Raw genomic sequence first — 25325 nt, forward strand, 5'->3', positions numbered from 1 at the left:
CTTCATTTGTTCCTTACGAAAATCTAACCAGATATCAAATATTTAGTCTCGCAGCATCAGCCTCAAAGATCTCATTAATCACTAGCAAAGCTAATTTCAATTTACTTTATTGTTTTCTAATTAAACTTTATAAAGTTAAAAACATTATAAACATGCATAAAGTAGAAATAAAAAGATAAATGTATGTACATTTCTTTTTTAAAAAACACCCTCCTTTCTAAAAAATATTCTGCACTTGCGCAAAAACTGGTGGGCGGTAAGGAAATTTTTCCATCAAGAAAGATCCATTCGTGGGCGGTAGGTAGAAAAAGGTTGACTACCACTGATTTTAAAGCATGATACAAAAGAAGAGAAGAAGTATCATTTTGCTTAAAATATAAACTAAAGAAATATTTGATTAAGGGACTCCTATTGTATTTTCAAATTTAATTTAATTTAGTTTTATTTTATAGTCTATTGTATTTTTGTAAACTCCTTGACTTATTTGAAGTATGCTTTTAACACAAATAATTGAAATAAAATAATTGAAGAAACAAAATGTTTCATACACATCCACACACACACACTCATATGTCCTGATAGTTTCCTGGGAGCATTGTTTTGTCATGACTACTATACTGCATTATTTTTCTCATGACTGCTATACCTTTAATGTTTGTATTAATTTCTATGGAACAGGGTGATTGTTTCTTTCAGAAAAGATGTTTTCTTTTAGGAAAAAAATGAAATCATGAGATTTGCCAAAGGTTTTAAAATAGATTCAAAACTAGTTTAGGCTTCAGATTCTCATCACCACATTATATGAATGACCTTAGTGCTCTGCAATGATAGAACTGATTCTTCCTTAAGGGCTTATGAAATTATTAAATGAGAGAATTGTTTTCTTCCTAATTGTTGTCTAAGGAAACAAATATCTACATTTACAAACATCTAAGTTAACAAGTAAGGGTACATTCAACATTTTTGGCAACTCATGCATGTTAGCTAACTAGTTGGAATCCTTACAATTCAATATCTGTGCAGGGCATATCCTTTCATGATTCAGAAGACAAACTGTGGTCAAAAAAATCCCAAACAGACCACCAACAGACTGGCTAGCAAGTATGACCAACTATTGAAAGTCAGTGAATACTGGTCAAATGGGCCTTTTTTCCCTGCAAGGAGGGATGATGTCAACGAGCTGAAAAGCAACCAGGGAGTGATCTGTCCACAGCCACAGACTGATATTTAAATTCCTTCAGTGTCAGATCATGTTCCACACCCTGAGACAAAATCCAGATGTAATGTGTGGCCTCTGGTATGGGTGGGTCTATTGATGAATTGAGACAGGTCCATATTACCATGGACGCCACAAACCTCTGAGCTGTCTCAACATTGTTGTTTGGCAAATTACAACCCACAAGAGCCAGTAGGCAACTGAGCGAAAGAATCTAGCAGCTCAGGCAGTGAGCAGCAGAGAGAGTAATACATTAGTAGCAATCCCACCTGGTCCCTTGAGCCCAACTTCTGCAATGCACAACAGCCATCCCTCCTTTTCTCCTTCCCTGGTTCTCGGTTGTTGATAAACTCCAACAAGTTTAACTATAAGTGAGGGCTTTCTATCCTCATTTTTTCCCCTTAAATCTAACTTTTACTTCAAATATATTGAATATTTGTTACCTTCATTGATAACTGGGCTGAGCTGCATAGTCTGCAACCAGCTAGCTATGTTATGATTTGTTTGTAGGTTTGTTTTAAGGATACAATACAATACAATACAATAGTAGAGTTGGAAGGGACCTTGGAGGTCTTCTAGTCCAACCCCCTGCCTAGGCAGGAAACCCTATACCGTTTCAGACAAATAGCTATCCAACATCTTCTTAAAGACTTCCAGTGTTGGGGCATTCACAACTTCTGGAGGCAAGCTGTTCCACTGATTAATTGTTCTAACTGTCAGGAAATTTCTCCTCAGTTCTAAGTTGCTTCTCTCCTTGATTGGTTTCCATCCATTGCTTCTTGTTCTACCCTGAGGTGCCTTGGAGAATAGTTTGACTCCCTCTTCTTTGTGGTAACCCCTGAGATATTGGAACACTGCTATCATGTCTCCCCGAGTCCTTCTTTCTCTTAAGCTAAACATACCCAGTTCCTGCGACCGTTCTTCATATGTTTTAGTCTCCAGTCATCTCTAATCATCTTTGTTGCTCTTCTCTGCACTCTTTCTAGAGTCTCCACATCCTTTTTACATTGTGGCGACCAGAACTGAATGCAGTATTCCAAGTGTGGCCTTACCAAGGCATTATAAAGTGGTATTAACACTTCACGTGATCTTGATTCTATCCCTCTGTTGATGGGTTCTGCTATTTTATTACTTTGGTTCTTTGCTTATATTCAGGAGGATTCTCTAACAAGGGCTTCTACTGAATTCAAATCTGCAACATGTAAGAAGAGCATATCAGAGCTATAACAATTGCATTGAAATTTTTTTCTTGTTTGCATGAATATTCTGTAACAAATGCTGTTTTGTCAGACTGAACTGCTTTTTTAAAAAGTGATTATGTATATGTCTGTGTGTGGGGAGCAGGAGAGAGCAAAAGCCACAGCAAGCATGGAAGTCTGCCCATCAAAGAAAGATACCTATTGAATTTCAGTCCTAACTTTTTGTACTTTGAGAGAGATTTAGAATTTCAAGAGATTTTAATACAGTTCCCTGCTGTGGGTTCTAAATTGCTACTTAGCCACAAAGCTGAATGGATTTTTTTTCAGATAATCTTCCAAATTCAGGTGCAATTTCATTGTCTAGGCTATTGTCAAAAATTGCTGGTAAGACAGACAGAAAAATCACGATGAGATCAAGAGAATTTAAAATACTTCATATATAAAAGTATACTTTTATCTTTAAAAAATTTTAAAAAAAGAAATAGGCTCCAAAAGAGATTAAAGTATTTCACTGATAAATTATAAGCCATTTTGCTAAATGCCAGCTTGAAAATCTGATATTACATTATATCAAGCAGAGGCTTTTCAAGGTGCAATCAGTGGTATTTGATGAAGACATTTTTAAACTCCTATTATATCCTTTGCATTTAAAAGTGCGGGCCAGTACAGCCACATTCAGTTGAATAAAGCTCAGTCGCTAGTATGTAAGAAAAGGAGTTCACCTTTAGATGTATGAACATTTCTTGTGAAATTTTAGTAGGATACAAAAGCTGTAAAATCCTCCCATGTTTTATCCAAGACAGACAAAACATCAGCCACATTATTTTTGCCAGAGTCACATTTGGGGAGCAGCCATATAAATAGATACATATATTCCACTCTACGCAAAACCAATTGAAAGATATTAATAACTTCCCTCTATGATTTTTTAAAAAATATAATCTGAGTTCCTGAGAAATAGTTGGTCATTGGAACCTTACTTCAGTTTAGTAACACAAATACATACATACATACATACATACATACATACATACATACATACATACATACATATATATATATATATATATATATATATTTCTGTTACAACCCCTGGTATGCCCAAATATGGGAGGGAGCTCACTACTCCCTCTTTCTGTCCTTCGGCTCATCACAGAAGACCATCCAGGCAGAAAACTATATTTTTATTTTTAATGTTGCCTTTTTATATTTTATATGTATATTATATTTATATACACAAATACAACACACACACACACACACACACACACACACACACACATATATATATATATATAATTTATAGCATGATTGTGGCAATGCTTTAATAATTTAGTATTCATTCATTCACTCACTCATTCAATTTAGCTGCTGTACTTAGCGCACACACAATTCATGGTTATGGTTTGGGATATCATTCAGTGGCTTATGTTGCATTCATTACTTAGATATATTAGCAATTAGAGATAGCAATTATCAAGCTGTCTCTAGAACTATTGGGATTACAACTCTTAGAATTCTCTGGAAACATTTGGAGAACATTTGAATAACCTCTTTTAGAACTTTATCAAGATTTGTGTGTGTCTGTATACATACATACATACATATATACATACATACATACATACATACATACATACATACATACATACAGGATTTCCCACCATTTGTAAACATAAATATTTTATTTTTTTTCCTTTTAAAATAAACACAACAGTTCTTCAGTATTTTATCCAACCCTTATTTAGTTGTTAAGCTATTTCTATATCATATAGGTTGCATCTTCAGGCAATGATTAAATTGAAAATACATTTGAATACAACAAAATACAATTATAAGCAGAATGTAGCACTGGTCTAAATTCTAAAGCCAAAAAGGGGAGTGGGAGATATTTTTAACATGCATTCCAAGCATTTTTTGAACACAACTCCAGCAGCCCAGCCAAACGTTATGGCTCATGGTTGAGGATGATAACAGATGAAATTTGTAACATTGGGAATGAAAACAGGTGAAGTTTACCTACATAAACCTGTCATCCCAGGGGAAATGTTTGTCCTGATCTAAGAACTATCTGGTAGCCTTTGATTCTACTTTTCAATGACCAATAGTTCATCCTGGGCCAAGCTGGTTCATTTGACCCTCTGCCCCTCATTCATCACTCCTAGGATAGTAGGTATTGATCTCTGTTCAGCATTCTGAACTGGAGAGCTGATGACAGAACCTTTTGACTCGACCTAAAGCCTGCTCTCAGGTGGTCTTTGGGGAATTCCAGCCTGGCAAACTGCAGTCAATCTTTTAATCTTCATTGAGCTATCTGCAGTAACTTAGAATTTGTCTCCACTCTATATAATATATGTATATATTTATGGTTCAATTATGTAATTGTCTCTTTCATCCCATTCTATTCAGAACACCAATCCAGGAGACTCACTTTTCTGTATTTTGACACAATGATCTAAATCATGACTTTGCATGAGTATCTTTCACATGAATCATTACTGACAGAATTTTACAAAAGCTTTGTGTCAAACTTGCCTTTCATCCTTTTTGATCTAGCTGGCGGGTCTTCTGTTATGGTTTTTTGCTAAAAGGGTATGCTTTTTTTATGTTCAGCTATTTGAGATATTGAAAAGTTGGTAAGAGGGATTATAATGTCTATTTCCAAATAGGATGCCAATAAAATCCTTCAAGATTACAAATCTGCCACTTCTGCTGAATGTAAAAGATGATAAGATGACATATAATTCAACCTGTTTTTTTCAGTTTGATTTTAATGTAGGAATGCAGCCTGAAACTGAATCAACCATATGCTTTACTTGAGAGCAAGTTCCACGGATTTCATAAGTTTGTAGATTATTGCTTGGTATTTATATGACACTTTATCCAAGGCACTCCTAATAATTAATTTGAAAAAAAACTTTTTTTTCAAAATTGTATTATAACTTATGTGACATTTGAATTAGGGGATTTCAACAAAGTTTATTCAATTGACATTCTGACTTTTTTATTACATTACATTAATGTATTACACTAATTAATACATTGCATTAACATATTTCTTAAAGACATAATCAAAATAATCCAGCATTTGTTTTTGATTTATAAAATCATTTTATTTAATATTTTAAAAGATATTAGTATATGTTTTTAAATTAAAAATGCACGGGCTATCTCAAAAATAATCCCACAATGAACTAATTCCAATGTTCCTTATAATGCATATTTTCACTAATATACATATGTAGTTCTAACCAACATATGTTCTGGTTGTGGTCTTTTCACCCTATATTTTCTGGGATTTGTGATCAACCCTAGCATTCCTTAGAACTCTGATGGCAAACCTATGGCACACGTGCCACAGGTGGCACACAGAGCCATTTTTAAGGGCACACGAGGCATTGCCCTGTCAGCTGGCCAGTGCGCAGCTGGCCAGCTGGCCAGCTGACTTCAGCGTTCTTTTGAGGCCATTTTTCACCAAAAAAATGGCCCTACGGGCAAACTGGAAATTCGGGAACAGATTTCTGGTTTGCTTGCAGGACTGTTTTTTGCCCTCTGGAGCCTTCAGGGAAGCCTCCTGAAGGCCCCTGAAGGCTCTGGAGGTCAAAAACCGGCCCTATGGGAAAACTGAAAGTTCATGAACAGACTTCTGGTTTGCTTGTAGGACTGTTTTTTGCTCTCTAGAGCCTTCAGGGAAGCCTTCTGAAGGCTCCTGAAGGCTCCAGAGGTTGAAAATTGGCCCTATGGACAAACCGGAAGTCACCATTCCTGAACTTCCGGTTTCCCCGTAGGTCTGTTTTTTTGCCCTCTGGAGCCTTCAGGAAAGCTCCTGAGGCTTCCAAAGGCATCCGGGGTGCGGGGGGCTGTTTTTGCCCTTCCCAGGCTACTAGAAAGCCTCTGGAGCCTGGGGAGGGCGAAAAAACCACACCAAAAGCGAGGGCGGCACTGGTTGCGCACACATGCATGCAGGGGGTCACACGCATAGCATTATGGGTATGACATGCCCACACATGACCCCCCCTTGTGCTCCCCTGCTTTTGGCATGGGAGCCAAAAAAGGTTCGCCATCACTGCCTTAGAACATGTGCAGGCATAAAATAAAATCTCACATATATAGCCTCATATCAGTTACATTCTACTTGTTTCACTGAAGTACTGCCATTTAGAACTGATGTGAAAAAGCTCTGCCAGTGAAAATGACAACATAGTTAGCAGACTCCATTAATATTGATTTTATAGTTTTAGAAATAAATAAAACATTAAACATTTATGTCTGTTATTGGTTTACATCTTCAGCTTATCCTAACTATGAAATATATGCCTACATTTTCAATGGGACAAATATCCTCATTTGATAAACCTTAAATGGAATCACTAAGTATGTAGAAGTCATTGACTTTAATATATCGAACCCAATCTACCCTTCTTCTGGTGTTATTTGATGTGTCAAGAACTGGGTAGGTCCAATGATAAGTGAGCATTAGCAACAGCCCTTCAGAATGTACTCTTCAATTTGTCAATATTAGGAACTAGGGGAAAGGAACATTTTGTATATTTCATTAATGACTGAAATACAAAATATATAAATAATTCAGCAACCTAGAATCTAGATTTTGGAGAAACATGAGCAGAATGTTGAAAACTGGAACTGCTGAAGATGAATTGAAATTGAAATAAAAGTGTGACTTAGTACGCTTCTTATCTGTGAATGAGAAAAAGTAATCCATTTGACCTTACTTCTTTAAAAGTATGCAGCCCCAACCACTTTAATTATAAAACAGAGTATAAAAGGCCAGCCTCTGTACAATTGTTTTTCATGTGTACTTTCAATCATGTATTAAGCTGCAAAACAAGCTCTATGTGTTAAAAAACAATTGCTCTACGTAGAGATATATGATTGAAAGAATGAGAGAATTAGTTTCTTTATGAGTTGTCCCAAAGAAATAAAATACATTAATAGCTAGATGATAAAATGTCCAAACCAATGTCAGTAATGACAAAACCTTGCCGTGATAATCTTTAATGCAGAACTACAGATGTTACATAATAGCAACAACATAAATACAGGGATGTTCTTTGGTAGACTTCTCATATACCATTCACTTTTCAGCGAGAGGCATTGAGAGAAGAGGCAAGTGTTGAAAGGTGTGTTACAAAGAAGAATGTGGGTTAGACAGCATCACAACCAGATGGATTCGTAACTGGCTGACCAACCGCACTCAACGTGTTGTCCTCAATGGAACTGCATCTACATGGAGGGAAGTATGCAGTGGAGTACCCCAAGGTTCTGTTTTAGGCCCAGTACTCTTCAACATCTTCATCAATGATTTGGATGAGGGAATAAATGGGGAACTCATCAAGTTTGCAGATGACACCAAGCTGGCAGGAATAGCCAACACTCCAGAAGATAGGCTTAAGATACAGAAGGATCTTGACAAACTTGAACATTGGGCACTATCTAATAAAATGAAATTCAATGGTGAAAAGAGTAAAGTTCTACATTTAGGCAACAAAAATGGAATGCACAGGTACTGTATAGGTGGTACCTTGCTCAGTAGTAGTAATTGTGAAAGGGATCTTGGAGTCCTAGTGGACAACCATTTAAATATGAGCCAGCAGTGTGCAGCAGCTGCCAAAAAAGCCAACACAGTCCTAGGCTGCATCAACAGAGGGATAGAAGCAAGATCACGTGAAGTGTTAATACCACTTTATAATGCTTTGGTAAGGCCACACTTGGAATACTGCATTCAGTTTTGGTCACCACGATGTAGAAAAGATGTGGAGACTCTAGAAAGAGTGCAGAGAAGAGCAACAAAGATGATTAGGGGACTGGAGACTAAAACATATGAAGAACGGTTGCAGGAACTGGGTATGTTTAGCTTAAGAGAAAGAAGGACTAGGGGAGACATGATAGCTGTGTTCCAATATCTCAGGGGTTGCCACAAAGAAGAGGGAGTCAAACTATTCTCCAAGACACCTGAGGGTAGAACAAGAAGCAATGGGTGGAAACTAATCAAGGAGAGAAGCAACTTAGAACTGAGGAGAAACTTCCTGACAGTTAGAACAATTAATCAGTGGAACAGCTTGCCTCCAGAAGTTGTGAATGTTCCAACACTGGAAGTCTTTAAGAAGATGTTGGATAGCCATCTGTCTGAAACGGTATAGGGTTTCCTGCCTAGGCAGGGGGTTGGACTAGAAGACCTCCAAGGTCCCTTCCAACTCTACTATTGTATTGTATTGCAGTGCCAACTCTGTCCATTATATACATGTATGAGAAGTTTTAATACAAGTACAAAAGGGTAGAACTTTTGTGCAATTGTGATGTGATAATGCATGAATTGTCATTTTGAAATCATTGCAATTAAGATCAAATCCTTTTGTTTTAGCCACTCTCAAAGTCTAAAAATTTCTATATTTTATAGAAATATAAAATATATGGGTTTTTCATTCAGATTTATACGTTAATTCTTCTAGCAATTCTGTAGCACAGGTCTTTCACATTTGATGTCAGATTAATTTGAGTAGACCAACTGCTTAAAATATGTGCTTTATTACTGACTTACAATATATTCTCATTTCATTATGACTAGTGTGTATGGTGAAAAGTCAGTTTTACATGTTTTTCTATCAGATGTTTTAAAAGATTCACCTCTAATATGGTGCTAATTCCATGGCTGGGAATTATGGAAGTAGAACATATGGAGGACACCAGGTCATGGAAAGCAGATAGCAATGGATGTTCTTCCAGGAAGATAGACTGAAATGGATTTGTAAATATTTCTGATTTTGAATACCTATAAACATTCTTGCTGCACCTGAAATATCTTTTAATCTTTTTTTCTTAATGGCCCTATTTCTTTTCCCAATTGCTTTTTATGATCAATAGCTTGTACATATGCAAGACTGCCTTGCCATGCAATTTAAAACATAAGATGAATATACTGTGAATTGTGATGATTGATAAAAAATAAAACCCAATGTGACCATTAAAGTGTTTGAAAAAATACCTTTCTGTGTTTAGTTTTCTTTGAAAATTTATATTTCAATTTGTGCAAATCTTATTCACTTAAATATAACTTTTCCTAGTAAAATTGCATAAAGAGCAAAGAACATTTGATGTATTTCATTGCAAATGATATGTATTTATATGAATGCATATATTTTTCTTTTGACAAAAAAAGATTTCTGATGGGCTGATAATTTCTTCAACCTCTTTAATGCCCTCAAGGATGGAAACAAAGAGTATAAGGAGAAGAGAGAAACAAAAGATTAACCCACAAAATGTTACCTTTCCTGTTTATGATTTATTTTAAAGAAAAGCATTTATAACAAATGGGATTTGGGTCAATGAACAGGTGCCCTCTTTACTCTAACGTAAACTTCTTTTGGCTTTATCTTTTTTTCTATTATCTATATCAATAATCTGAAAGAAATGATACTGAATTAAGTGTTACAGGTACTGAGTTTATTAAATTTTTGATCTGACCGTGGATTACAAATGGTTAATATAGAATACAAATGGAGCTCATCAAAAGCGAAAAAATATCATTATTTGAAAAAATTAAAAGAAGATATCATTTGCTTACAAAAAGCTAATCTCAGAAAAGAAGTATTTCAAATATTTGATTTATAAATCTTTGGGTGAAGAGTTTATCTCAGAAGCTACCCCCACCCACCCCCAAGCTGTTTTGTACACCAATTCCCAACTAAATCCAGAACTTGTATGGAGTGATAAGATTTATTGGTTTGTCCTAAGACTTTTATACTGGGAACATGTACCCAAATGAGGACAAAGTATGATTATTCTGATGGCAAGATTAATGGATTTCTCTTATGAAAATTGATGCTTGATGGATGATTGGATTGGAATGATTTCCTCAGAATTGAACAGAACTTCTGAGGAAAAAAAATATTAAAATCACTCTAGGCAAATTATTATGAGGTATTATTCAGGTTTTTCTTTCTTTTTCATTTGATAGGCAATTTAGGGTTGGTTGATTAATATATGGAGATAGAAAAATGCAGTTCAAGAGAGCATGTCTTTTTTTCTTCCAGAAAGATGTAGATCCTTCATGTAGATCCTTCTCAGGAATAGATATGATTTGGAATTCAAAAGACTTGGGTATAAAAGTTTTTAAATTAGAGATATTACCAAAAGCCTTTTCGGATCATAATCCTGTGAGTTTGCTCTATAAAAGAAAATCTAGTATTTTTAGATGGAAATTAAATGAAATACTTGTTACAGAAAGAGCTAATAATGAGGACAGTAAAAAGAAATTGAAAGAATTTTTTGAAATTAAATAAAGGCACTGATTTGTTTTGATGTTTTGGGATGCAAGTAAAGCTTTTATTAGAGGCTATTTGATACAACATAATACTTAACTAAATGTGAATAAGATAAAAGAATTAAAGTAATTTCCAGGGAAGATAAATATCTCACAGCAAATTAAGCCTTTACAGCAACAGCTATCTGTGTTAACAGTAAGAGAAATGGAAATTAAAATGAACTATGGAAAGAAAGAAAAAAGTATTGTATTTGCAAATAAAACTGGCAGATGGCTGGCATATACAATAAATTGGAAAACCTCAAGAGATAGATGCTATATTGATGGATGATGTGGCTATGCAAAAAGCATTTTATCAGTATTTCTCCAATATGTATAAAGGACATGACACAAAGCTATAGTTTCCAGCTAAACTGGACATAGAAATAGCACTTAGGTTTATATACTGCCCCATAGCGTTTTACAGCACCCTCTGGGACATTTACAATGTCAGCATATTTTTCCCAACAACCTGGGTCCTCATTTTACTGATCTGGGAAGGATAGAAGGCTGAGTCAAGCTCAAGCCCCATCAGGATCGAACTGTTGGCTGTGGGCACAGTTTGCCTGCAATACTGCATTCTAACCATTGTGCCATTGGGACATACTTCCATAAGGCATTAAGTAGGGTTAGCAGATTTGGGTTGCAAATATCCAAACAACCAGAAAATGGTAGCAAAGAGCTTTCTTCTAAGTATTGTGAGACACAGAACATGAATTGAGAATTAGATTTGAGACACTTTTGACAGAATGTGTGCTTCAGAGCTCTAAAGGATGCCCCAAATGAAGCTGTGATCAAAATGTACATTTAAAGTTCAAAGTAAGTATTGAAATTTCAAGGTGTAATTTCAGATTGGTCATATTTGCTTCACTTCATGAAAAGGGCTCATATACTACTGTATGTGTCCGTGAGTAAAAAGCCCCCCCTTTTAGCTGAATTAGCTTGCTTTGTTTAAAAGCATCAAAATGGAGTAAATTAATTCTTCAAATCAAAATGCTGCTTCCAATCATTTGATTTGACAATCAGAAAGTAAGTAAAGCAACATTTCAAATTGGACTACAGTTAATCTGATATGTACATAATTTTGTTGGTCTTATGTATAGTTATTCATTCCTGAATAATGAGATTTCTTGAATGTATGTCTGGGAGAAAAATGAGAGATGAGGCAGCTGTTTCTTTAATGCCACACTACAAGTTCATACATTTGTAATTCAGTGTAGATATGTTAATTGCAGGAAAGGATTTTTTACTTACCCAAATCTGTACATTTCTTCATGAATGAAATTATGGCTTTTAAGTATCATTTTCAGGAAAATACATGTAGGCACTTTCTTAGTTGTCCTGAAGGCTTGATTTAAATTGGTTATTCAAGTAGGTGTTTATTTAATTGGTACTTCTGTTTGAGAGCTGGGAATGGGAAAATAGCTTAGCCTTAACCTAGACCCAGTAACCAGACATAAGAGCGTACAATTTTGTTATGGAGGGCATGGATTTAAGTAGGGCTATATGTGTTGTGTTGCATATTTCCAAACAAACACAAGATTTGGGGCTCCCCCCCATAGATACTGATATCTATGGATAATCAGAGTTTCAGCACCTCAATACCCATCATGCTATTCCCTTTGGAATATTTTACAAAGTACATCAAAAGAATAAAAGAACAATTTATACTTAGTAATTGATCGGTCAGTTCAGATGGACTAAAAATGGTAATAAATTCTACAACAAAATAAAATATACAGTATACACAGAGAGAGGGAAGGAGGGGAAGCGGGTTGAGAGGAGGTTGAGTCCTGATAATGGCAAGAATAGTAAATCCAAAGTAAATAGTAACAGATACAAATCTCAGAATAAATCTGTCTAATAGCAGAATACCATGGAAGCTGTCAGTAGGCTTTTTCTACTTTGCAATATGGGAATTGTAGATAAAAATGCAATACAATTCTTTGGGTTTAAATCAATGTTAGTGGGTGAGCAAATTTAACATGTTATTCCTAAATGCTAGGAGAATGGCTAAACAGCATACATGTCTTAACACCAAGTACCTGATATAAAGGCAAAGAAATTTCTGGGAAAAAAACCCTTTTCTAATTATTTCCAGCTCACATTTTTTAAATAAAAATAAGGCTTACAGTCAGAAGTATTGCTTAATGGTTACTTTTGCCCTCAGAGGAAAACATGACAAAACATCTCTTAAGTGATTCCTGTATCTTCTATCATTCCAAGTCTACTATGTTTTGCCCCAAATCTCAGGTAATTACGATTTTTATTGAATTACTCCTGGTAAGTGGGTGATGCATATCCCAATAACCTCTGGATTAGATTTACTTATTCACAATACTTCCAGTTCATCTGTATTCATCTTCAGTTCTTTGGGATCATCTGGTTCATTACCATTGCAAGGTAAATGTCAAGCAAATATATAGTACCTCCTAATTTAGAAGGGGAAAAAGAAATAAATGTCATACTATTGGCATGTAGCTGGATAGCATCATCCTCTCCAGCATTTTTTGCTAAGAAAGGAATATTGCACTGTGTGGCAATTGTCCAGAAACTCAATTACTAGGGCCAACTTTTCAAGAAAAAGACACACCAAAAAAATTGTTTAAGTTATGAGCGTGGCTCATTTATTTGACAAGACATTGCTTATCGGAAATTATTATTTTTTAAAAAATCTATCTCTTCCTCTTTTTGGGTGAGTATTTCTGACAATGGGAATATTAGCTGAGCCATGATTGGTGAAGCAGATTTTATAGTTTATTATAGAAATAAAATGTATTGTTATAAAGATGGCAAAGCCTAACTCCTAGTTAACTACATTCAACCATCCTGAGAACAGAACTAAAGTCCTGCATCCTGTGGAAAGACCTAGGCTACTTTTAGATGATGGATTACAAGGCACACACTGGCTCTGATTCTACCACATGCTTTAGCTGGCAATTTCCTATTCATTTTTCATTTCAGAATTCTCTGAACCAATGAACCAAAGCACAGCATGCTAAGCTAGAAATAAACTTGCCAAGGATAACATTAACCAAGCTTAGCATGTACAGTAGAATGAATGTAGCCACTAGATCATGGAGCTACTGGATGTGTAATTGAATTGGCTTAGTGTATTGTGCGAACACAGGTGCTAAGTGGCAGCGTTGCTATCAAATTAAGTACTTTTGGAAATAATTTGCTTTGACAAGCCAGTGGGATAAAGAAAACCATTTTTAAAGGATAATGATTCCTTAGATTTTTGCTAAACTATTGATTTGCATTTTTGTCAGATCAAGGTACCTCATACAAAATTTCTCGATAGTGAAAAATCTGTAAGTGCAGTCTGTTTAATGCACTAACACAGACTGAAACAGAGAAGTCTTAGCATTGATGGAGGTGGAAAGTTGACGTGTAAGTATTCAAAAGCCATTATCATAATCCTTTTGTGCCAAAAGAGGTGAGGAGTCCATTGGTTTCATGCAAGAAGACAAGAAAACTACAATACAAAACCTGAGAAAAATAGCAGTTCTTACCATTACATGTAACACTATAAAATACAGTAGCCTGCCTGCCTGCCTGCCTGCCTGCCTGCCTGCCTGCCTGCCTGCCTGCCTTCCTTCCTTCCTTCCTTCCTTCCTTCCTTCCTTCCTTCCTTCCTTCCTTCCTTCCCTTCTATTTCTTTCTCACTCTCCCCCTTTGTTCTTTCTCTCTCTTTTTCTCTCCCTCCCTCCTTTCCTTTTATTCTTCTTTTCCTTCTTTTTCTTTTCTTTTTTCTTTTCTTTTCTTCTTTTTTACAAAAATATCTATCTCTTGCTGTGTTTTAGGCACAACTGTATACTGGAAATATGTATGGCTTTGGTTTTCTGGATCTGGAAAATAATCATACTTCATTTAGCAACCTCAATTGGGCCAGAAATTCTGTTCTTAAGCAAAGCAGTCACTATGTAAAACTGTAACTGTGCTAGTATAATCTTACTTTAGCTTTCTTTTGTTTTACAAACCTGCAAAGGTTGTAAATGTGAGGTTTGGTGATAAAGTTACTTTCTTCATCACTATCATAGCTGTGAATAATTGCTAAAGATGACAATCATTAAATGAGAATTATTTGGACAATTGAAAGGATGAGAGTTTTTCTCTTGCAGATTTCTGCATGTTTCTCATATTTTGAGTAAAGGTGAGCACTACAGTGGTGAGATACCTCTTGAATGGAATGTGATAAGCATTCTAATTTTAATAATGACAAAATGGGCCTAAAGAGATATAAAATATTAAAGATTTCTGACTTTTGGTACATCACGAGCACTTTTGACCTGAATTAAAATTTTTGATGCTGTGTAAAAATAGTGTTGATGTGATGATTATACAGTGATTCTTTCATATTATATTTCTACTGCTTTTTTTTTTACTATTTCAATAGCTTCTTTACTGCCAAGAATATGACAGAATTGGGTGGTTCTGAGCATTATTGAATAATAAATAAAATAAACATATCACAAAAAGTGCTCCCAGATTTTACATATGGTTTAAAATTTGCTTAAATTCTCATGATATTTTCTCTGATATATTATTTCTCTTTGCAAGAGAAAGATACTTAACAAAACAGAAAGCACAACATTCAGATAATATTCCAAGGGCATTGTCAGTCAAAGAATTATGGGGGAGAGTGGCTTTTCCATTGGATTTAGCTCCATTTTTTATTTTAGGTTTGTAACAGTCTGACAAAAATTGCCTGTCAGGGAGTAAGGAATGGGGATCCTAATGTATCAGTTACAGCTGACCATCAGCTCAGAGAGTAACATATTTCTGTTTATATGGGAAAGAGTCTGTTGTGCACTGTGTACATTTCATTGCTTTTTCTCTGCATATCCAATTTCTCTCTGGCTTATTTTGTTCCAGCTTTTATCTCTTTTCTCTTCTCTAGTTTCTTCCAACAAAAATGGACTACTAGCATTCCCAGAGCTCAAGCCATCCTTCAATTGCATTTAAAAAAAAACCTTTGTTTTGTATGTTTATTTCTTTTAGAGTGAAATTGTGGAAGTTCATTTTCAAATTGATAGATACAATTTTATATACTATAAAAGTATATTGTTTCAGAAGCATTGGAGATTTGTTTATTAAAAGAAAATCCGAAGAATGATAATAAGCAGAAATCTAGTTGTTCAAGCTGCAGGCTTATGGGTTTTGTTTGTTTTTTTAAATAAAAACAGGCACTTGCCCTATTCAGGCTTGGGCTTAAAATGCGATCGGAGCTGCCGTCTTTCTGTAAATCTTGATGGGAGAGGATGGGGTGCTGGCTTTGTTTCAGTAAGTGGAATGATTGGTTGTGTGGTTGTATCATGATTGGTAGATTGGTGCTGATTGGTGCTGGCTGTGTGTGCATTGTTGTTTTGTATTGTAACGGCCTGGGTGGTGGGTGGTGTTCGTTTGTTGACTAGGCCTGGTTTCCAGATGTTTGGTAGGCGGGAGGTATCATCACGTTTATTCATGTTGTGGGGGTGTTTCTCTATTTCGATGGCTTCCATAATTATTCTCTTGTTGAGGTGTTCTGTTTTGGAGATTAACCTGGCTCCTTCAAAGTTGATTTCATGTCCTGTAGCTTTAAGGTGCTGGAAAAGGGAGGACGTTTTTTTCTTTTTTTCTTACTGCGTTCTTCTGTTCTGTGATGCGTGCATTTATTCTCCTCTTTGTTTGTCCTATATATGTTGCCGGGCAGATTTTGCATGGTATTTCATAGACTCCTTGGTTTTCCATTAATCTCCAACGGATTCCAAAGAAAAACAATCACCAACCTAATCCAAAAGGAGACTCCCCCAAAAAACCAAGACACAGAACAGAACAATGGCATCACCCTCCTCCCCTACATCAAAGGCACCACAGATAAAATCAGCAAAATTCTCCACAAGCACAATATCAAGACAGCCTTCACCTATCACTCATGGGACGTATAGCGACAATTAAAATGAATATTCTACCAAGAATCTTATTCCTGTTGCAAGCGGCACCTATTAATCCGGGTAAAAAATTCTTTCAAGAATTAAACAAAATAACCGCTGGGTTTATTTGGCAGGGACGAAAAGCGAGGATTAAACTAAAGTCAATGCAAGACAGCAAGGAGAGGGGAGGTTTAGCATTACCAAATTGGGATCTATACGCATCGGCAGTATCAATAACATGGGTGAAGGATTGGATAGAGCTAAAGAATAAAAGAATTTTGACTTTGGAAGGCCATGATTTGCAAGCAGGCTGGCACACATTCCTATGGGATGATAAAAATAAAACGCACAAATATTTTCAAAATCATTTAATTAGAAGAGCGTTATTGCAAAAATGGCTCAAAATAAAAAAAAATCCCACTATATGAAAATTCCGAATTGGCTACCACCGACAGAAAGGATGACTCATCCAAATTTTATAGATTGAAAGGAGGAGAGCCTGTGGCTTAGTGGCTAAGATATCTGCCTAATATGTATACAGCCCAGGTTCAAATCCCAGTAAAGGTATGGCTAGCTGATGAGAGCTAAATAGCTTGAAATAGATCTATACTAGTCTCCCTTTATTTATTTATCAGCACAAATACAACACACACACACACACACACACACACATATATGATGGAAAAGACTGCAAAATACGATAAATTGTTTATTAATGAAATATTCATTGTCTGAAAACACAATGCAAATTTAAAGGTAATATATGCAACGACACTCTAATGGTTTAGGATAAAACAGCTAAGAGAAGGATTTGTTTTTAAAAAGCACTGACTATAAATCAGATCATGCTGATCATTCTCTAAAAGGGAGTGAAGGAAATTCAGACAACAATGACATAATAATTACTCCATGAAAGCTACCATTAGCCACAATCCCTCACTTTTTCAGTTTTCCTGCTTTATATATTAATGTCCAGGACATTCATGCTGGTCTAATATATATTCCCAAATCAATTAAAATAGTGAAGCTATACACAGCTGATAGCTTCACCAAATGCTAAATTGTAATATGGTTGAGCTCTATAAAATCCAGTAATAGCATCTTTGACAGTAGCAGAGAGATCTGATTTAAAAGAGACTTTCAAGGAAAAAAAATATTTATTTGTTTAGCATATGGCATGCAATGTCAGGGAAATCTACATATGGTAGATACAATGCAGTCTGGACAGCCTAGATTGCTGGTTTATTCTGTTTGGTGCTTGCATGCCTAGTCTTGGTGCGCTGCACTGGGTTTACACCAATTAGTGGTACTTCCAGACTCCTCTTCCAATCTCGCCTCACCTTGCCTCACGTCACGATGCCTCACATCCAGCCAGGTCCAGAGTTGGCTTCCGCTCTCCATTCACAAACACAGCTATGTTTTTCCCACTGAAGTGGTACCCATTTATGTACTCGCAATATTGCAAGCTTTCAAACTGCTAGTTGGGCAGGAGCTAGGGATTGAGCCACTGGACCTCACTTCCTCTCACGGAGCCAGGCTTCAACCACCAGGGGGCAGACCATTTTGGGCTGGCAGTTCCAGCATCATTAAGCTTCTGTACCACCGCACCCTTCTGGGAAAAAGAAAGAAACAATATTATGCAAGTGTGATGGCTCTTATTTCATGGATCATTGCCTATGAAAGTGTCCATGGATTGGATTTATTTGTGTAGCATATTGTGTATATACATTCTATGTTTACTTTGATTTCCAGTCATGGCGATCCTCTGGATTGCCACATTTCCTATTTCTGTTTTAATCAATCTGAACAATTTTTCATCTCCTTTCAACCAACCTCCATATTGGCTTAAAGCACAGAAGAAAACCTGGCTTTGAGGAATGATATGGGTCTACCATGAGTTGTAGAGTATCTTACTGGCCAAATTACTGCTCAGATGGGAAAGTTGCCCGGTGTCAGTATGTAACAATAATAGCTCTAAATCCCTACTGTTGGAATATTTTTGTGACTTAAAAATCAGAGAATCCAATTCCATTGAGATGTTCGGTCACCAGCAATTCTACCATCAAGCCAAAATAATAAAACTTAACAATAAAAATGAGTAATAACTGCACAGTCATGCAGATGAGAAGGTGTTACAAACACAAAACTACAAATATCAAAGGCCCTCATTTTCTGCATTTCAGTAATGTGTACTGTATAGGAATAGGATAATATAATAAACATCTGTGCTGTTGTAAAGCAGCCACATTTCAATTTTACTGCTATGAATCTGACGCCATGGTCATTTTCCAGTATCACTAAACTAATTACTTTGCAAGCCAAAAAAACCTATTTAATTTCACCTGAGGGTAGTTATTTCAAAAACCAAATGATTATAATTTTGAAAGAGACTCCTGCCATTTTTGAGTAGTCATAGACATTAACAACTTGTGTTTTCTTAATCCCAGTTCCTGAAGGTTTTGCAGCTGCTTTTCTACATCTCTATGTCAGCTATTTCTATTATCTACTCTGGAGGTCTCTGAATCATTTGAACAAAAGACATTTATAAATAAATAAAGTGATAATCGTTTGCCAGGGTAGGAATGTTTCAACTTTGTTTCCTTTGACAGCTTCAAAAGCCCTACCTGTTTTGAAATTCATCCTCAAACCACATTCCTGATTTTCAAAAGATTTTAAGCCTTGCATTGCTTTCTCTATAAACTCTCAAAGTGACATAACAATTATATTAAACATAAATTAATTTCAATGAAAACAAATATGAATAATTAAAATATCAGCAATTAAAATCAACACAATCAATGCATTTAAATAAAATTAATAATGAAAAGTTTGTCAATGAAAATGAATTTTTACACTTTCCTAAATATTAGGAGTGTGTGTGTGAGAGAGAGAGGGGGAGAGGGAGAGAGGGAGAGAGAGAGAGGCGGACGCTAAGCACAGTTCTCTGGATAGTTTATTCCATAAATTTGGAGCTTCATAACTGAAAGCTCATTTTTGGCAGCTTCTATTCATCTATATAATTGGATAAATTCGTAAGGAAAGAGGAGATTTCTGAGATAATTAGCTCTTAAGACAGTTACGGATTTACCTCCACTGCCTAAAATTCTGTTCAGAGAGCAAATGGTAGCCAGTATTAAATATTTTAGTACTGGTATTAAATGATCCACATAACTTGCATCATATAGTCTAGCCACAGCATTTCACAACTGCATTTTTTTGAATATTTTTTTTAATAATAACTGCAAATAAATTGCATTCTTTAATTCAAGAACATCATCTGGATAATCATCACCAATGATGATGTTAACCTAGTTTGGGTAATGAAATGTCTGCAAGGAAACAACGAAGCTCAGAGAGCACCAAGGACCCCTCACAATTCCCTATGTTAGTAACTTAAAATTAAGAAGATAATTAAAGCTAAATCTTGTTTCAACTTCTTTGGAATATCTGTTTTTAATGCACTCTGCAGCATTAAATGTTTCCTCACTATTTTATAAATCAAAAGCATAGAGATCAAAATTAAATTTACATTTACATATGATTCAAGACAGATAGAACCACTTAACTTGAAACCCTTTTGCTTCACAAAGCAATGTGACTGGTTAAGTTGCAATAAATCCTTACAATTAAGTAAATGAGTATTTCAATGAAATACCAAGTATAATGAAATAACTCCCCAGATTCACATTCTGGTAAAAACAAATAAAGCATGACATTCAAAGTAATCTAATTTTTACAACATAAATGATTAAAACTTTGCCATTTCAAAATGTCACACAGTATTGCTTTTTTGTTTCACAAAGCAAAAGTAATTTTATCATAGTTTGAATATAGTCTCCATAATTTTCTTTTCCAGAAAATCTCTCACTTTAATATGAATGTTTCTCATGGTTGATTTCTTTTCTTCTTCCTTCTTCACAAATTTTTCCTGAGTTATTCCATCCTTTGTCTTATCATTCAAGAGGAGAGGATCATTTCATTTACAAACGCAGTCACTTTGGTCAATCGTTATACCAACAGTTAGCTAGCAACAGAGGATTAGCGCTATCAAATCTCTCTGGTCAATAATAGGATACATCTGGTTGGCCCCTGGTTGACCCATACTAGAAGGGCCGTCAGGCTCATACAGGATTCTTCTTGCTTCTTTATACTCTTTCACAACATGAAGAATTTTGAATATTTCCTATTTCTGATAGAATTTTTTTTTGCAAGGAGAAACATTTGCTTATGAATCTAAACAAAACAATAAACAATGAAAAAATCATATTTAAACTACCTATTTTAAGCATCTATCTATATCTCCCTCTCTTACACACACACACACACACACACACACACACACACAGAGAGAGAGAGAGAGAGAAAATTTGGACAGCAAGATGGGTGGCATATAAATAAAGAAATAAATAAAGAAATAATTGGAAAAGCCAACAAATGGAAAAAATCAGTGTGTTCTTCATCAATTATAGAAAAATCTTTGATTGGGTTGATTGTCAAGTTATGGAATGTAGTCAGAAACTTGGAAATCACAGAACATCTCATTATCCTCATGAGACACTTATATAGAAGTCAGGAAGCCACAGTGCAGAAAAATCATACTGACACAGATGGGCTCCTGGTTGGCAAAGGAGTGAGATAAGACTCTATACTTTGCCCTTATTTATTCAACCACTATGTGGAATATACTGTATATTCTATGAAATTGGACAACCATTTGTTTGAAATGGTATGGAATTTCCTGCCTGAGCAGGGCATTGGACTAGAAGTCCTTCCAACTCTGTTATTCTCTTATTCAACCTGTAGAACAACCAGCCTTAGAGTTGATGATGAATTACAAAGCAGTGGATATTCTGATGGTTTAAGACAGCGATGGCGAACCTTTTTTGGCTCGCGTGCCACAAGTGGGGGGAGCGTAGGGGGGTTGTGTGCTGGCGTGCCACACCCATAATGCAATGTGCGACCCCCCAGTGCGCATGCCCGCACAATGCACGACCCCCCCATTTTACATGCTTTTTTTACCCTCCCCAGGCTCCAGAGGCTTTATAGGAGCCTGGGGAGGGCGAAAAGAGCCTCCCCGCCCCCCGGAGGCTCTCCGGAGGCTTCAGGGACCATCCGGAGGCTTCCCTGAAGCCTTCGGAACGCTTAAAATGACCCTCCGAGCAAACCAGGTTTGCTCGGAGGGTCATTTTAAGCGTTCCGAAGACTTCAGGGACCGTCCGGACGGTCCCTGAAGCCTTCGGAGCGCTCAAAAGGATCCTCCGAGCAAACCGGAAGTCACTTCCGGTTTGCTCGGAGGGTCGTTTTAAGCGCTCCGAAGGTGTCAGGGAAGCCTCTGGACGGTCCCTGTGAAAAGGTGTGGGGAAAGATGAGGCTTGACACGGAAAGAACGTCCAACTCTATTTTATTCACTAACAGCAAAGCCAAGTAATACAGGAGAGAAGCGCGCGTTCTGTAGCCTGACAGCTATTTAAGGGGAAGCTGTCAGGCCGAAGAACCAATCAGCAGGCCAGATCAGCCCGCCTCAGCCATGCCGCGCCTGATTGGCTAAGGCGCAGCATGGCTGTTGCTGGCTGACAACAGGGGGAATTCCCCGGTCGTAGGTCGGGGAGGAAAGGATACAATACTCCTTCCCCCCCAGCGAGTACGCATGCGTAGCAGTGGAGCATGCGTAGTCGCTAAGGTAGGCTGGGCGGCGACGGACACGCCCAGAACGCCTCAGAACTGGGCAGACCGTCGGAGAAGGAGGTGGTGTCCGTGGAAGCTCCTCCCGGAAGGGAGTGGAGCTCCGGGCGCCATCTTGAAGGCCTACCCCAGCCGGAGGAGGAGGAGGCGGAGACTCTGGAACAGGTAGGCAGGGCCGGGGTGGCGCGGCCGCTGACGGGCTTGAGTCAGGGAACTTTGAATTGTTGCGAGGGACAGGCTGGCCTGATTGAGGGAAGGCCAAAATCGGTTGCAGTGGCGGAACTGGTAGCCCAACGGGGGCTGAAACGACGGAGGGCTGTGGAAGGCGGAAGGCGCCTGGAACAGTCTCTGGCGAAACTTCGTGCGGCCTGGGCGACTGCCACGGCGGGGGACCCGGGTGCGGCGCCAACCCCAGGGCCTCGGGATGAATTGGCGAGGCCGACCCTGCGGGGTTGTTGTGTGGATCCAAAGGTTCGCGACGCCTTAATTGATCCACGTGGCGGCGCCAGTCTGCACCGTCGGCGGTCCGGACCCTGTAAGAGCAGGGGCCGGTTACAAGAGTGACGGTGGCAGGCACCCACTTAAAATCCCCGGAGAAAGCCCTCGCCCATACTGGATCACCCTCAAGGAAGGCACGAGGAGGGGGCCCCAGGTTGCTCGGCTGTGCCTCAGAATAGGTTGGGTGCAACCTATCTAAGGTGGTCCGCAGGCGCCGGCCCATCAGCAGCTCAGCTGGGGTTTTGCCGGTCAAGGGACACGGGGTGGAATGCTGAACCAGGAGGTAAGCAGCCACCCTCGTGGGCCAGTCACCCTTGTCCATTCGGCCAAGGGCGTCTTTGGCCGAGCGGACAGCGCGTTCCGCCCGGCCATTGCTGGCCGGATGATAGGGAGCGACGAGGGCATGCCTGATGCCTTGGGTGGCCAGGAACCCCTGGAACACGGTGGACACAAACTGAGGACCGTTGTCCGACACAACGACGTCTGGCAAGCCGTGGGTGGCAAACAGGCGCGTCAGTGCTCGGACAGTGGCCTCGGCTGTGGTGGAGGTCATGATGATGAGCTCCACCCAGCGCGAGTAAGCGTCCACCGCAACCAGGAAAACCTGACCTCGGAAAGGCCCGGCGAAGTCCAGGTGGAGACGTGACCATGGGCCGCGGGGAATCTCCCACTCCCGCGGCGGGGCCGCCGGAGGCGCTGGACGGGAGACCTGGCAGGTCGAGCACCTGGCAACCCAGGTAGCTATCTCGTCGTCCAGGCGGGGCCACCAGACATAGCTGCGCGCCAATGCCTTCATGCGCGCTATGCCAGGGTGGCCCTCATGGAGGCGAGACAGCACCTGGTCACGCAGAGTGGGTGGAATGATCACCCTGTCCCCCCACAGGAGGCACCCACTGTGAAGGGACAGCTCTAATTGCCTGGCCTTGTAGGGGCGGTGGCCGTCGGGCACCGGCCCCCCAGGCCACCCCCGCAGAACCCAGGTCATCACCTGGGAGAGGGTGGGGTCGGCCAGAGACGCTGCTGCCACATCGCCCGCAGAGAGCGGCAAGGCGAGGTCTGCAATGGCCAAAACAGACATGCAAGGCACTGTCTGAGGGTTGGAGACGGGCAAGGGGCAGCGGCTGAGGGCATCAGCATGCCCTAGCTGCTTGCCAGGGCGGTAGACCAGGGCATACGAGTATGCCGCTAGGAACTCCACCCAACGTGTCATCCGGGGTGACAGAATGGGAGGGGTCGGACGGTCACCGGCCAGAAGCCCAAGGAGCGGCTTGTGGTCAGTGAAGAGCGTGAAATGCCGTCCGTAGAGGTATTCGTGGAACTTTTTAACCCCGGACACGGCAGCCAGAGCCTCCTTGTCAATCTGGCTGTAGTTCCTCTCCGCTGGAGAGAGTGTCCGGGAATAAAAAGCTATGGGGGCTTCTGAGCCGTTGGGAAGGACGTGGCTCAGGACAGCCCCCAAACCCACGGGGGAGGCGTCACACGCTAGAGTCAGGGGCATCCTGTCACTATATTGGACTAGGACTGCCTCTGACGTCAGCATGTCTTTGACAGCCGCGAACGCATGCGCTTCGCGGCTGCCCCAGCGCCAGGCTGCCGATCGGTCGAGCAACCGATGCAGCGGCTCGGCTAGTGACGCCTTGTGTGGCAAAAATGGCGCGTAGAAATTTAAAAGCCCCAAGAACGACTGCAGCTCCGCCTTAGTGGCGGGGGTGGGGGCGTTCTTGATGGCTGCGACTTTTGCAGGGGTGGGGTGGATTCCGTGGGCATCTATGGAGAAGCCGAGGAAATCCACTTTAGGCACAGCAAATGAACATTTGCTGCGCTTTAATTTGAGACCCGCGCCCCTAAAACGGTCGAGGACCTTCCCCAGTACTTCGAGGAGTCCTGAGCGGCTGGATGCAGCGATCAGGACGTCGTCGAAATAGGGTACAACGCCAGGGAGCCCATGGAGCAAACGCTCCATGAGGCTCTGGAAGATCCCCGGGGCCACGGAAACGCCGAATTGGAGGCGGCGGCAACGGAAAGCCCCTCGGTGGGTGACGATAGTCTGCGCGGCCGCCGCTTCGTCATCCACCGGGAGCTGCTGGTAGGCCTGCGCCATATCCAGTTTCGCGAAAATACAGCCCTGCCCCAGGGAGTGGAGCAGGTGCTGTACTACAGGGACTGGATAGGGGTTTGCCTGAAGGGCCAAATTGATGGTGGATTTAAAATCGGCGCAGAGGCGTATTGAGCCGTCGGCCTTCACTGGGACCACTATAGGGGTCTCCCAACGTGAGTAGTCTACAGGCTCCAGTACGCCCTGCGCCAGCAAGCGGTCAATCTCCTCATCAACTTTGGCCCTTAAGGCAAAAGGCACCCTGCGGGCCTTCAGCCTAATGGGAGCAACCTGGGGATCTAAGTTAAGAGAGATGGGGGTGCCCTTGTATAGTCCCAGCTGGCCGTCAAAGACGTCCGCGTAGGCGGAGATGACAGCCGCTACGTCAGGGGGCGTGTCT

This window comes from Natrix helvetica, assembly GCF_964273705.1.
Source record: "Natrix helvetica genome assembly, chromosome: 6".
Lineage (NCBI taxonomy): Eukaryota > Metazoa > Chordata > Lepidosauria > Squamata > Natricidae > Natrix > Natrix helvetica.